General features: G+C 43.8%; 1 protein-coding gene across 10 annotated transcripts in view; it reads left to right on the forward strand.

Annotated features, from left to right (window-relative positions):
• The window catches only part of LOC135055374 (uncharacterized), a 902,783-nt gene that overhangs the window by 820,017 nt on the left and 69,836 nt on the right, over window positions 1–12,930 (forward strand). For 6 of the 10 annotated variants that reach the window (XR_010243740.1, XR_010243735.1, XR_010243741.1 and 3 more), the window contains one exon: window positions 1,996–2,417. The exons of the other annotated variants lie outside the window; for them this stretch is intronic. The gene's annotated coding sequence lies outside the window, so the exon portion shown is untranslated. Of the gene's footprint in view, window positions 1–1,995; window positions 2,418–12,930 lie in introns of those variants that run through there. 10 annotated transcript variants of the gene reach the window in all.

Raw genomic sequence — 12,930 nt, forward strand, 5'->3', positions numbered from 1 at the left:
ACATAGGGCTTTAGGCTGAGTTTGCTGCAGCGATCAGGTCTGAATTAGGCCCAAAATTTGAAAGTGAAACGTGGATTAGGCACTGAGATGTGAATTTTTTTCCAGATGCACCTCACAAAATAATGGAGCATCAGGAGTGGCATTTCCCAGCAATTTTTCAAAACTTTAACCCCCTAAATATCAAAAACTGTGAGGCCTAGAGAAGGAAAATGTGACATGGTTTAGTAGCAATGTGGTAGTATCAAGTGTACAAAGTATCATAAAAATCGGAGTCGGTGAGCGTCATTCCTGGGTGAACTGACATGGAATGACCCATTGGAGTAACTTAACTATAAGATAAAAATGAAAGTATAGAAGAGGATGAGGAAGGGTGAGGATCAGTGAAGGGACAATCACCTGGCAAATTTAGGGATCACTAATTACACAGAGCAAATGAAGACATGTAGCTTTTAAAATCATGAGAGGACCGATATTCCAGACACGGGAACCAGGTATTGGTAAAATCATTAAGTTTGTCTACGGTGGAGCCTAGAATGTCTTCCATTGACATAAAATAGCCTGTATTATGAAACCAATCTTTGCAGATAGGAGGTTTGTTAGAATTCCAAATTACTGGACTTATGGAGCGTGCTGCATTATTTAGATGGCGAAGCAGAGATTTCTTATATTCTGACACTGGGGTATGAGAGTGGTGTAGAAGCCAAAATGCAGGACTTGTAGGCACAGGGGTGGCTAAGATTAATTGGGAAATAGAAACAATCTCAGACTAGAATGTGGATAATCAGAGACAGTCCCTCCAGATATGTCGAAGGAAACCTTTGGCAGAAAGACATCTCCAGCATGCATTAGATATTGATGGGTACATGGCATGAAGCAATGAAGGATGTCTCTTCCATCTCATAACAATCTTATATTGTGTTTCTTTCACTATAACGCAAATAGAGCTCAAGTGAGCCTTAAGAAAGACAGCTTGCCATTCTTGGTCATAGAGGGAAAGGCCTTGGTCTTGTTCCCAAGATTATGTTTTGATAACACTTCTGTTAAGATAGTGTTTTGTTACTTGCAAAACCTGGCAATATCACGGAGTTAGTGCAGAGCATTACTCTGTGATATCACCATGAATATAACAGCATAAATACAGCCATCTGTTTAGACTGTTGAATAGCACTGCACTAGCTTTGTGATACTACCATCCAATCACTGACTACCAGCTACACAGCAGAATTTAGTGTGGACTCAGTTGTAGTTATCAGAATATTTAGGAAGTAGACCAAAAAAGAAGAGTATTATGATTAGAGCTTCTTGTGGTCTACGAACCTGTTACTTACTACTAATGTGAACCATTGGAACGGGATGCGGTCAGGATGCTGGCGGACGGGGTGCTGGTGCTTAAAATATTGGCGCTGGAATCCCGACACCCGGCCAAAATCCTGACACCCGAACTCCGACATAACTTGGAATACTGACTGCTGGCATACCGAACGGAAGTATGCCAGGGCTCCGAGATATTAGTGGGGGTTAGTTTCAGGCTGCAGGGGGTAGGGTTTAGGCTGCGGGAAAGGCAGGGTTAGGGTTAGGCTGCGGAGAGGGGAGGTTAGGGTTAGCTCCACCCCCTTCGGAGGGTTAAAATTAGGCACCACTGGGGAGAGTTACACTGCGGGGTGAGAAAGGTTAGTGTTAAGCTGTGGAAAGGGAGCGTTAACATACTTACCTAACCTTTGTTGTGATTCTGAACTTCAAGGTGCCGGTGTCGGTCTTTATGACCACCAGCATTCCATCCACCGGTATATCGTATCACATCCATTGGAACAAGGCAAGTTTGTTGGAACTAATTTTCTATGACAAAGGGGAGCTTTCTCATGCAGTTTCTGATCGGTGCCTGGCATGTCACTGCCTTCATGGCCGCTTACCAGTAATATGGACAAACTATTCTTGTATTCTGTAAATGTAAGTTTCTAACTGTAGTTTCTCTCATTTCTACCCTTTTCTCTCTAGGCCATCAGTTCTATTATTGGGAGACTCATTATTCACCCTTTGGAACTTTTTAGCCATACAATTGGCAGGAGCTTCAGGAACATAATGAAAGAGATTCCCAGCCAGTGGCAGTTACCCGTCTTCTTCTTATTTCCATTATTCTTCCTCAGTATGCTAATTCCAGCCTACAGCAGGAGAAAGGACGTCCCGGCTGCCACATGTCATCTGACTAAATTGACTACCAGGTCCAGGAACATTGGGGGATCATTGAGATCTAGTAGTTAATTCTGCTATAATATTCAACTCTTACATGAGACACTGCTTAGGTGGTAAACACAATTTTTCCAGGACCTTTTTAATTTCATAAAGATCACTAAACATACATTTATAAACTGTGTATATTTGAAAACTCTTGCAAAATACAAAGTAACACAGAAGACCAAGCAGAAGCATTGTCTTAACAGTTTTGTATAAAAACATGAGAGCGTGTTGTGACTGTGTCACAATATACACTGAATTGGAGAGGTGAATTATTTTAAAGCTTAAAACAAAATCCTTTTTGCTTCCCATTCATGGCTATTTCACTTTCTGTCTGCCCTCCTCTCCAACCATTCCAGCTTTCCAGCATTGATGCCTGGTACACTGCGCTAGGTAAAGATCCAAATTGGGCCTTTAGTCCTCCATTCTCTAGCACTACAACTAGCAAAGATTCTTCACTTTGTACCAGTCAGTAGTGTTTCCACACATCATACCAGTGTGCACTTATATTCAGTTATGCACGTGGTTTAAGGCGCATGGAAAAGCTCTGGGTTTCACAGAGCAATTCAATTATTCTGCATTTTTCCCATGCGGTAAATTGTGGGAAATGCTGACCCACAGATTCCGCACAAAGTGATGGAATCTATGGGTTTCCCCACTCATTAAATCTGTTGGGTGCTCCTGCAAGCAAAGGTCAACCCTCTGGGGCTTAGTTCATGGGGTTTCCACAGCTAATGAATTGGCAGCGCCGACAATTAGCTGCTGGGTAAACCCTGAAGATAACTGGATATGTACCATAGTGTCATGTTCGCATTCAACATGGTACTCCTAGATTATGTCAGGTTTCCAAATAGGGATGATGAAATTGTGTATATTACCTGATTGTCAAAAATCTGTGGAAAATGAAAAATTATGTTCATAGGATCAGTCACATGAGCCTACCCTGTAATGTGGTATTACATGTGCATATCAGTGCAGGGTTAATTGTAGACTTTCTGACTATATGGGTTTTGAATTCATTGTTTGCAGCATTCTCTGTTGTGGCTGTGTTCTGCAATAGGGTTACCGTTACCTTTATGTAAATGTTGGACTTTAGGCGGGTGTCTGGATTACCCTGCTGGGAAAGAGACACCAATAGCAATTCGACTGTCATAAGGGAAGTCAATAAGTTCTTTTACTGGCTAAGTCACTGTTGGTGAAATGTAACCTGTTAGTGAGAAACAAATCTTCAGTGCATATTGCATGTGTACACATCTGGACAAATGCTGATGTATTTTTAGGAAACAGTCCATGAAATGTCACCAATTATTAAACAAAGGATTATTCAATATATGTATTTGTGAGTTGGAAAGGGTGTTCCCTAGAATTTGTTTTATTTGCAGTAGTATTAACAGTAGACACCCCCTACCTCAACCACCATATGCTACCCCTAATTTGCTTTAAAGGTATTCCTTTTTATGAAGAGATTATTTGGTGGCAACTTTTGTATGGCCTATTCACTTTACACAAATGTCGTCCATGAGGTTGAGCTATTTTAGCAATTTAGTAAATCTTCAGATTTACTAATTTTGTAAAGCTGGTTTAGAGTTATTTTTATTAGCTAAGAGACTTCATGTACTGTCTACAGTTTATTTATATATATATATATATATATATATATATATATATATATATATAAGCATGAACTTATAACTGTGACATTTATGGTGCACTCCTTCTGGGTTTACAAACCTATTGTGTAGTACCATCTAATAACATAGCTCCTAAAGGGGTTTTCTAGATTCCGATGACTTGTTAGTTTATACATGCCTTTAGTAACATTTTCTAAGTTCCTTACTTTATATTTCTCTAACGTCCTAGTGGATGCTGGGGACTCCGTCAGGACCATGGGGAATAGCGGCTCCGCAGGAGACAGGGCACAAAAGTAAAAGCTTTAGGATCAGGTGGTGTGCACTGGCTCCTCCCCCCATGACCCTCCTCCAAGCCTCAGTTAGATTTTTGTGCCCGGCCGAGAAGGGTGCAATCTAGGTGGCTCTCCTAAAGAGCTGCTTAGAGTAAAAGTTTTGTTAGGTTTTTTATTTTCAGTGAGTCCTGCTGGCAACAGGCTCACTGCATCGAGGGACTTAGGGGAGAGAAGTGAACTCACCTGCGTGCAGGATGGATTGGCTTCTTAGGCTACTGGACACCATTAGCTCCAGAGGGAGTTGGAACACAGGTCTCACCCTGGGGTTCGTCCCGGAGCCGCGCCGCCGACCCCCTTGCAGATGCCGAAAAACCAGAAACCGGCGGCAGAAGACTTTTCAGTCTTCATAAGGTAGCGCACAGCACTGCAGCTGTGCGCCATTGTTGTCAGCACACTTCATAACAGCGGTCACTGAGGGTGCAGGGTGCTGGGGGGGGCACCCTGGGCAGCAATGATAGTACCTTATTCTGGCTAAAAATACATCACATATAGCCCCTGGGGGCTATATGGATGTATTTAACCCCTGCCAGGTCTCAGAAAAACGGGAGAAGAAGCCCGCCGAAAAGGGGACGGGGCCTATTCTCCTCAGCACACAGCGCCATTTTCCCTCACAGAAATGCTGGTGGGAAGGCTCCCAGGCTCTCCCCTGCACTGCACTACAGAAACAGGGTTAAAACAGAGAGGGGGGGCACTGATTTGGCGATATGACTACATATATTAAAATGCTATAAGGGAAAAGCACTTATATAAAGGTTGTCCCTGTATAATTATAGCGTTTTTGGTGTGTGCTGGCAAACTCTCCCTCTGTCTCCCCAAAGGGCTAGTGGGTCATGTCCTCTATCAGAGCATTCCCTGTGTGTGTGCTGTGTGTCGGTACGTGTGTGTCGACATGTATGAGGACGATGTTGGGAGGCGGAGCAAATTGCCTGTAATGGTGATGTCACTCTCTAGGGAGTCGACACCGGAATAGATGGCTTATTTAAGGAATTACGTGATAATGTCAACACGCTGCAAGTCGGTTGACGACATGAGACGGCCGGCAAACATATTAGTATCTGTCCAGGCGTCTAAAACACCGTCAGGGACGTTATAATGCCCATTTTACCTCAGTCGGTCGACACAGACACGGACACTGACTCCAGTGTCGACGGTGAAGAAACAAACGTATTTTCCTTTAGGGCCACACGTTACTTGTTAAGGGCAATGAAGGAGGTGTTACATATTTCTGATACTACAAGTACCACAAAAAAGGGTATTATGTGGGGTGTGGAAAAACTACCTATAGTTTTTCCTGAATCAGATAAATTAAATGAAGTGTGTGATGAGGCGCGGGGTTCCCCCGATAGAAAATGATTGGTGGTATACCCTTTCCCGCCAGAAGTTAGGGCGCATTGGGAAACACCCCTTAGGGTGGATAAGGCGCTCACACGCTTATCAAAACAAGTGGCGGTACCGTCTCCAGATACGGCCGCCCTCAAGGAGCCAGCTGATAGGAGGCTGGAAAATATCCTAAAAAGTATATACACACATACTGGTGTTATACTGCGACCAGCGATCGCCTCAGCCTGGATGTGCAGCGCGGGGGTGGCTTGGTCGGATTCCCTGACTGAAAATATTGATACCCTTGACAGGGACAGTATTTTATTTACTATAGAGCATTTAAAGAATGCATTTCTATATATGCGAGATGCACAGAGGGATATTTGCACTCTGGCATCAAGAGTAAGTGCGTTGTCCATATCTGCCAAAAGATGTTTATGGACACGACAGTGGTCAGGTGATGCAGATTCCAAACGGCACAAAGATGTATTGCCGTATAAAGGGGAGGAGTTATTTGGGGTCGGTCCATCGGACCTGGTGGCCACGGCAACTGCTGGGAAATCCACCGTTTTTACCCTAAGTCACATCTATGCAGAAAAAGACACCGTCTTTTCAGCCTCAGTCCTTTCGTCCCCATAAGCATATCTGCCCAGGGATAGAGGAAAGGGAAGAAGACTGCAGCAGGCAGCCCATTCCCAGGAACAGAAGCCTTCCACCGCTTCTGCCAAGTTCTCAGCATGACGCTGGAGCCGTACAGGACCCCTGGATCCTACAAGTAGTATCCCAGGGGTACAGATTGGAAAGTCGAGACGTTTCCCCTCGCAGGTTCCTGAAGTCTGCTTTACCAACGTCTCCCTCCGACAGGGAGCCAGTATTGGAAACAATTCACAAGCTGTATTCCCAGCAGGTGATAATCAAAGTACCCCTCCTACAACAAGGAAAGGGGTATTATTCCACACTATATTGTGGTACTGAAACCAGAAGGCTCGGTGAGACCTATTCTAAATCTGAAATATTTGAACACTTACTAAGGTTCAAATCAAGATGGAGTCACTCAGAGCAGTGATAGCGAACCAGGAAGAAGGGGACTATATGGTGTCCCGGGACATCAGGGATGCTTACCTCCATGTCCCAATTTGCCCTTCTCACCAAGGGTATCTCAGGTTCGTGGTACAGAACTGTCACTATCAGTTTCAGACGCTGCCGTTTGGATTGTCCACGGCACTCCGGGTCTTTACCAAGGTAATGCCCGAAATGATGATTCTTCTTCGAAGAAAATGGACGACCTCCTGATAAGAGCAAGGTCCAGAGAACAGTTGGAGGTCGGAGTAGCACTATCTCAAGTAGTTCTACGACAGCACGGGTGGATTCTAAATATTCCAAAACCGCAGTTGTTTCCGACGACACGTCTGCTGTTCCTAGGGATGATTCTGGACACAGTCCAGAAAAAGGTGTTTCTCCCGGAGGAGAAAGCCAGGGAGTTATCCGAGCTAGTCAGGAACCTCCTAAAACCAGGAAAAGTGTCAGTGCATCATTGCACAAGAGTCCTGGGAAAAATGGTGGCTTATTACGAAGCGATTCCATTCGGCAGATTCCACGCAAGAACTTTTCAGTGGGATCTGCTGGACAAATGGTCCGGATCGCATCTTCAGATGCATCAGCGGATAACCCTATCTCCAAGGACAAGGGTGTCTCTCCTGTGGTGGTTACAGAGTGCTCATCTTCTAGAGGGCCGCAGATTCGGCATTCAGGATTGGATGCTGGTGACCACGGAGGCCAGCCTGAGAGGCTGGGGAGCAGTCACACAGGGAAAAAATTTCCAGGGAGTGTGATCAAGTCTGGAGACTTTTCTCCACATAAATATACTGGAGCTAAGGGCAATTTATAACGCTCTAAGCTTAGCAAGACCTCTGCTTCAAGGTCAGCCGGTATTGATCCAGTGGGACAACATCACGGCAGTCGCCCACGTAAACAGACAGGGCGGCACAAGAAGCAGGAGGGCAATGGCAAAAACTGCAAGGATTTTTCGCTGGGCGGAAAATCATGTGATAGCACTGTCAGCAGTGTTCATTCCGGGAGTGGACAACTGGGAAGCAGACTTCCTCAGCAGGCACGACCTCCACCCGGGAGAGTGGGGACTTCATCGGGAAGTTTTCCACATGATTGTGAACCGTTGGGAAAGACCAAAGGTGTACATGAGGGCGTCCCGCCTGAACAAAAAACTGGACAGGTATTGCGCCAGGTCAAGAGACTTTCAGGCAATAGCTGTGGACGTTCTGGTAACACCGTGGGAGTACCAGTCGGTGTATGTGTTTCCTCCTCTGCTTCTCATACCCAAGGTATTGAGAATTATAAGACGTAGAGGAGTAAGAACTATACTCGTGGCTCCGAATTGGCCAAGAAGGACTTGGTACCCGGAACTTCAAGAGATGCTCACAGAGGACTCATGACCTCTGCCGCTAAGAAGGGACTTGCTTCAGCACGTACCATGTCTGTTCCAAGACTTACCGCGGCTGCGTTTGACGGCATGGCGGTTGAACGCCGGATCCTAAGGGAAAAAGGCATTCCGGAAGAGGTCATTCCTACCCTGGTCAAAGCCAGGAAGGACGTGACCGCACAACATTATCACCACATGTGGCGAAAATATGTTGCGTGGTGTGAGGCCAGGAAGGCTCCACGAAGAAATTTCAACTCGGTCGATTCCTGCATTTCCTGCAAACAGGAGTGTCTATGGGCCTCAGATTGGGGTCCATTAAGGTTCAAATTTCGGCCCTGTCGATTTTCTTCCAGAAAGAATTGGCTTCAGTTCCTGAAGTCCAGAAGTTTGTCAAGGGAGTACTGCATATACAACCCCCTTTTGTGCCTCCAGTGGCACTGTGGGATCTCAACGTAGTGCTGGGATTCCTCAAATCACATTGGTTTAAACCGCTCAAATCTGTGGATTTGAAATATCTCACATGGAAAGTGACCATGATGTTGGCCCTGGCCTCGGCCAGGCGCGTGTCAGAATTGGCGGCTTTGTCTCACAAAAGCCCATATCTGATTGTCCATTCGGACAGGGCAGAGCTGCGGACTCGTCCCCAGTTTCTCCCTAAGGTGGTGTCAGCGTTTCACCTGAACCAGCTTATTGTGGTACCTGCGGCTACTAGGGACTTGGAGGACTCCAAGTTGCTAGATGTTGTCAGGGCCATGAAAATATCGGTTTCCAGGACGGCTGGAGTCAGGAAAACTGACTTGCTGTTATCCTGTATGCACCCAACAAACTGGGTGCTCTTGCTTCTAAGCAGACGATTGCTAGTTGGATGTGTAGTACAATTCAGCTTGCACATTCTGTGGCAGGCCTGCCACAGCCAAAATATGTAAATGCCCATTCCACAAGGAAGGTGGGCTCATCCTGGGCGGCTGCCCGAGGGGTCTCGGCATTACAACTCTGCCGAGCAGCTACGTGGTCGGGGGGAGAACACGTTTGTAAAATTCTACAAATTTGATACCCTGGCTAAAGAGGACCTGGAGTTCTCTCATTCGGTGCTGCAGAGTCATCCGCACTCTCCCGCCCGTTTGGGAGCTTTGGTATAATCCCCATGGTCCTGACGGAGTCCCCAGCATCCACTAGGACGTTAGAGAAAATAAGATTTTACTTACCGATAAATCTATTTCTCGTAGTCCGTAGTGGATGCTGGGCGCCCATCCCAAGTGCGGATTGTCTGCAATACTTGTACATAGTTATTGGTACAAAAATCGGGTTATTATTGTTGTGAGCCATCTTTTCAGAGGCTCCGCTGTTATCATGCTGTTAACTGGGTTCAGATCACAGGTTGTACAGTGTGATTGGTGTGGCTGGTATGAGTCTTACCCGGGATTCAAAATCCTTCCTTATTGTGTACGCTCGTCCGGGCACAGTATCCTAACTGAGGCTTGGAGGAGGGTCATGGGGGGAGGAGCCAGTGCACACCACCTGATCCTAAAGCTTTTACTTTTGTGCCCTGTCTCCTGCGGAGCCGCTATTCCCCATGGTCCTGACGGAGTCCCCAGCATCCACTACGGACTACGAGAAATAGATTTATCGGTAAGTAAAATCTTATTTTTTCTAACTTCTGGCTATGTATTTAGTCTACTGTAGGCCTCTATATCATACCTCTCAATATTTTAATTGAAGGGATCAGAGCAGGGGGCGTGGCATGCACACCAGTCACAGCAATATGCAGAACAGCGATAGATTGGACATAACGCCCAACTGCTGAGCAGATCATTACAACGTGACTCTCAATTCAGGACTCTCCCGACTATATTTGAATGGCTGGGATGTGTGAGCCAAGGATCATGTAAAAGGAAAAAATATTATAACCAATTATATAAAGTATTTAGTGAAAAACACAGGAAAATTCTGAAAAATTGCAGAAGGTATGTTTAAAATATTGACATTGTCTGAATTCTGAAAATCCATTTTATCATGTTTTAATAATTTTATTGTGTATAAGCCCACCACTTTCATATTGATTGTACTTTAGCAAACATTTACTCAACAGCTAAAAAATAAAAATACTGTTGAATTTTGTTCATGGCTGACATACAATTATTTGGATACAAGATGAAAGACCTTTTTAACAGAGTTGTCATGAACCCATATGAATTATTTTGTGTAATATTTAGCAGTCCACTGATTATACAGTATGTTAGAGTGTTTGCATACAGTTTACAATCTCCTTTGTCTAATGTGCTAGATCACAGGTTCTCAAACTCTGTCCTCAGGACCCCAAACGGTTCATGTTTTGCAGGTCACCTGTAGATTTTTAAAATGTGACAGTTATTGATACACAGTGCACCTGCTGGGTGACATGGAAAACGTGAACCGTGTGGAGTCCTGAGGACCGAGTTTGAGAACCACTCTGCTAGATTATAATACTTGACATGGAAACAGCAGCCCAGTGTAGTGTAGCTTGTAATTTATTAGTATTAACAGGTTAAACTCTTTCTCAAGCCATGGCTGTTTATTTTGGTCTTCTAATAAACCAGTAATTACCAAATGTATGCCCTTATTTATCAATGAGTGATAAATTTCACTGTGAGTTATAAATTGCACCAGCCAATCGGCTCCTAACTGCCATGTTACAGACTGTGTTCGAAAAATGACAGTTAGCAGCTGATTGGCTGGTGCAATTTATCACTCACCGTGAAATTTATCACTCATTGGTAAATAAGGGCACTAGTTCTCAAGGCATCCTAACGGTCCAGTTTTTAAGGATACCATGCTTGAGCACAGGTGGTTTAATTAGTACCTTAATCAATTTGATTTAGCCAGCTGTGCTCAAGAGTGGATATCCTTTAAATCAGGGGTTCTCAAACTCGGTCCTCAGGACTCCACACAGTGCATGTTTTGCAGGTAACCCAGCAGGTGCACAAGTGTATTAATTATTCACTGACACATTTTAAAAGGTCCGCAGGTGGAGTTAATTATTTCACTTGTGACTGAGAGGAGACCTGCAAAACATGCACTGTGTGGGGTCCTGAGGACCGAGTTTGAGAACCTGTGCTTTACATCATCGGTCTACAAACTCAGTCCTCATTACCCCACACAGTGCATGTTTTGCAGGTAACCCAGCAGGTGCACAGGTGTATTAATTACTCACAGACACATTTTAAAAGGTCCGCAGGTGGAGTTAATTATTTCACTTGTGATTCTGTGAGGAGACCTGCACTGTGTGGGGTAATGAGGACCGAGTTTGCAGACCTATGCTTTAAATCCTAGACCATTAAGGTGCCTTGGGGTCCAGTGTAATAAATCATTGGGGCTTCTGTTTCAATTGTTTATTGCCATGTTTGGAGAAGTAGTATGGGCTGTGCTTGCGTGGGTTTCCTCCGGGTTCTCCAGTTTCCTCCCACCATCCAAAAATATACTGGTAGCTTAATTCGCTCCCAACAAAATTAACCCTTGTATGAATGTGTATGTACATGTGGTAGGGAATATATATTGTAAGCTCCACTAGGGCAGGGACTGATGTGAATGGGCAAATATTCTTTGTACAGTGCTGCGGAATGTGTGTGCGCTACATAAATAACTGGTAATAAATAAGTAACCGAATCTCTGGAAGAATTTCAACAGTAAATGCTGGTTCTGTTATACTGTATTGAAGTCTTGGATGTCTATAAAACTTATCTTATGTACTGCTTAGAAATCCAGTCATGATGTGTTGCCTATAGAGCATTCTTTGCAGGTATATGATATTATACTGTATATAGTGGATTTGGTAATACATGAAAATACTGTCTGTGTAGATATCCTGAATTGCTTGTAGAAATCTTGGAAACTTATTTCATATTTGTAATGGATCACCTATGGACATCTTGCAGCACCTCAGAGATGGTTTGGTGTAATGTTCAATTTGACTTGGATAGTCTTACAAATTCTAAAGTTGTTATATGATGTTACATGTTCGGATTGCACAATTTCACTTTGTTCCCAAGCTAAGAATTCAATATGAGGATAAATGTATTAAATAAAGAAGTTTTTCTTTTCTGAACTGGTCCTTTGTGGGGAGTTCCTGTGGCATGGATAGGACAACAACATGTTGAGGTTCATAGACCTGAAGAATCAGTGGAATAGAAGAAGTGTTTTATCATCCAAAGTGATGTGTAATGTAATATGACTTATAGGTCTATAAACACTTACAGAAACCTTTATTAATGTGTCTTTCCTCCTTCGAGAGGAATGTCCCAGGCTTTCTTTTTAAGTTTTACAAACCACAATCGTTATTTGCATGTCTTAATCTGAATCAAAAATCATTTCCTGTTTTATTCCAAAATAAGCATTGAAAATTCCTAAACAAGGCACTCATTTATTTATTATGTGCAGGAGGTTGAGCCATGACTGCACCATCAAAGAAAGGAAATTATTGAATGAATCTGGCTCGTGGGGTAGAACTTCAGACCAATTTGGATTTGGGATTGTCTAGACTGAGCTAGGAAAACCATTAGGGGGCCCTCTTTCTCCCTTGATATTTGCCCTAATAATTGTTCCCAGTGTGTGTAGTATTAGATACGACACTGATAGATCAGGAATATCAATAATTGACTATATAAAATATCCCTTGAGTATTGCTATGTGCCTAAACCTCCTATTTGGAATGGAGTAGAGTTAAATTTTAGTAATTATTAACTCATGTGGAATATTTATGACAAAATGTGCTATTGACTGGTCACTGTGCTTGACTAGGTATTGCCTTCTGAAAGAACCATCTGTGATACTCTTTCTGATGTGCTTTCTTTCGCAAGTTCTACAAATTGTTATTTAGATCAGGGCTTGACAAATTTTTCTAAAATCTAGCATGAAAGTGTAGAAGCCAGCTCACCGTGTCGCTCCCTCCCCACAGCTACACTACTGAGCAGCTTCCCCCAAGGCCACACAGCTAAGTGGGCAA

This window comes from Pseudophryne corroboree, chromosome 3 (genome assembly GCF_028390025.1).
Source record: "Pseudophryne corroboree isolate aPseCor3 chromosome 3, aPseCor3.hap2, whole genome shotgun sequence".
In the NCBI taxonomy this organism is placed as follows: Eukaryota; Metazoa; Chordata; class Amphibia; order Anura; family Myobatrachidae; genus Pseudophryne; species Pseudophryne corroboree.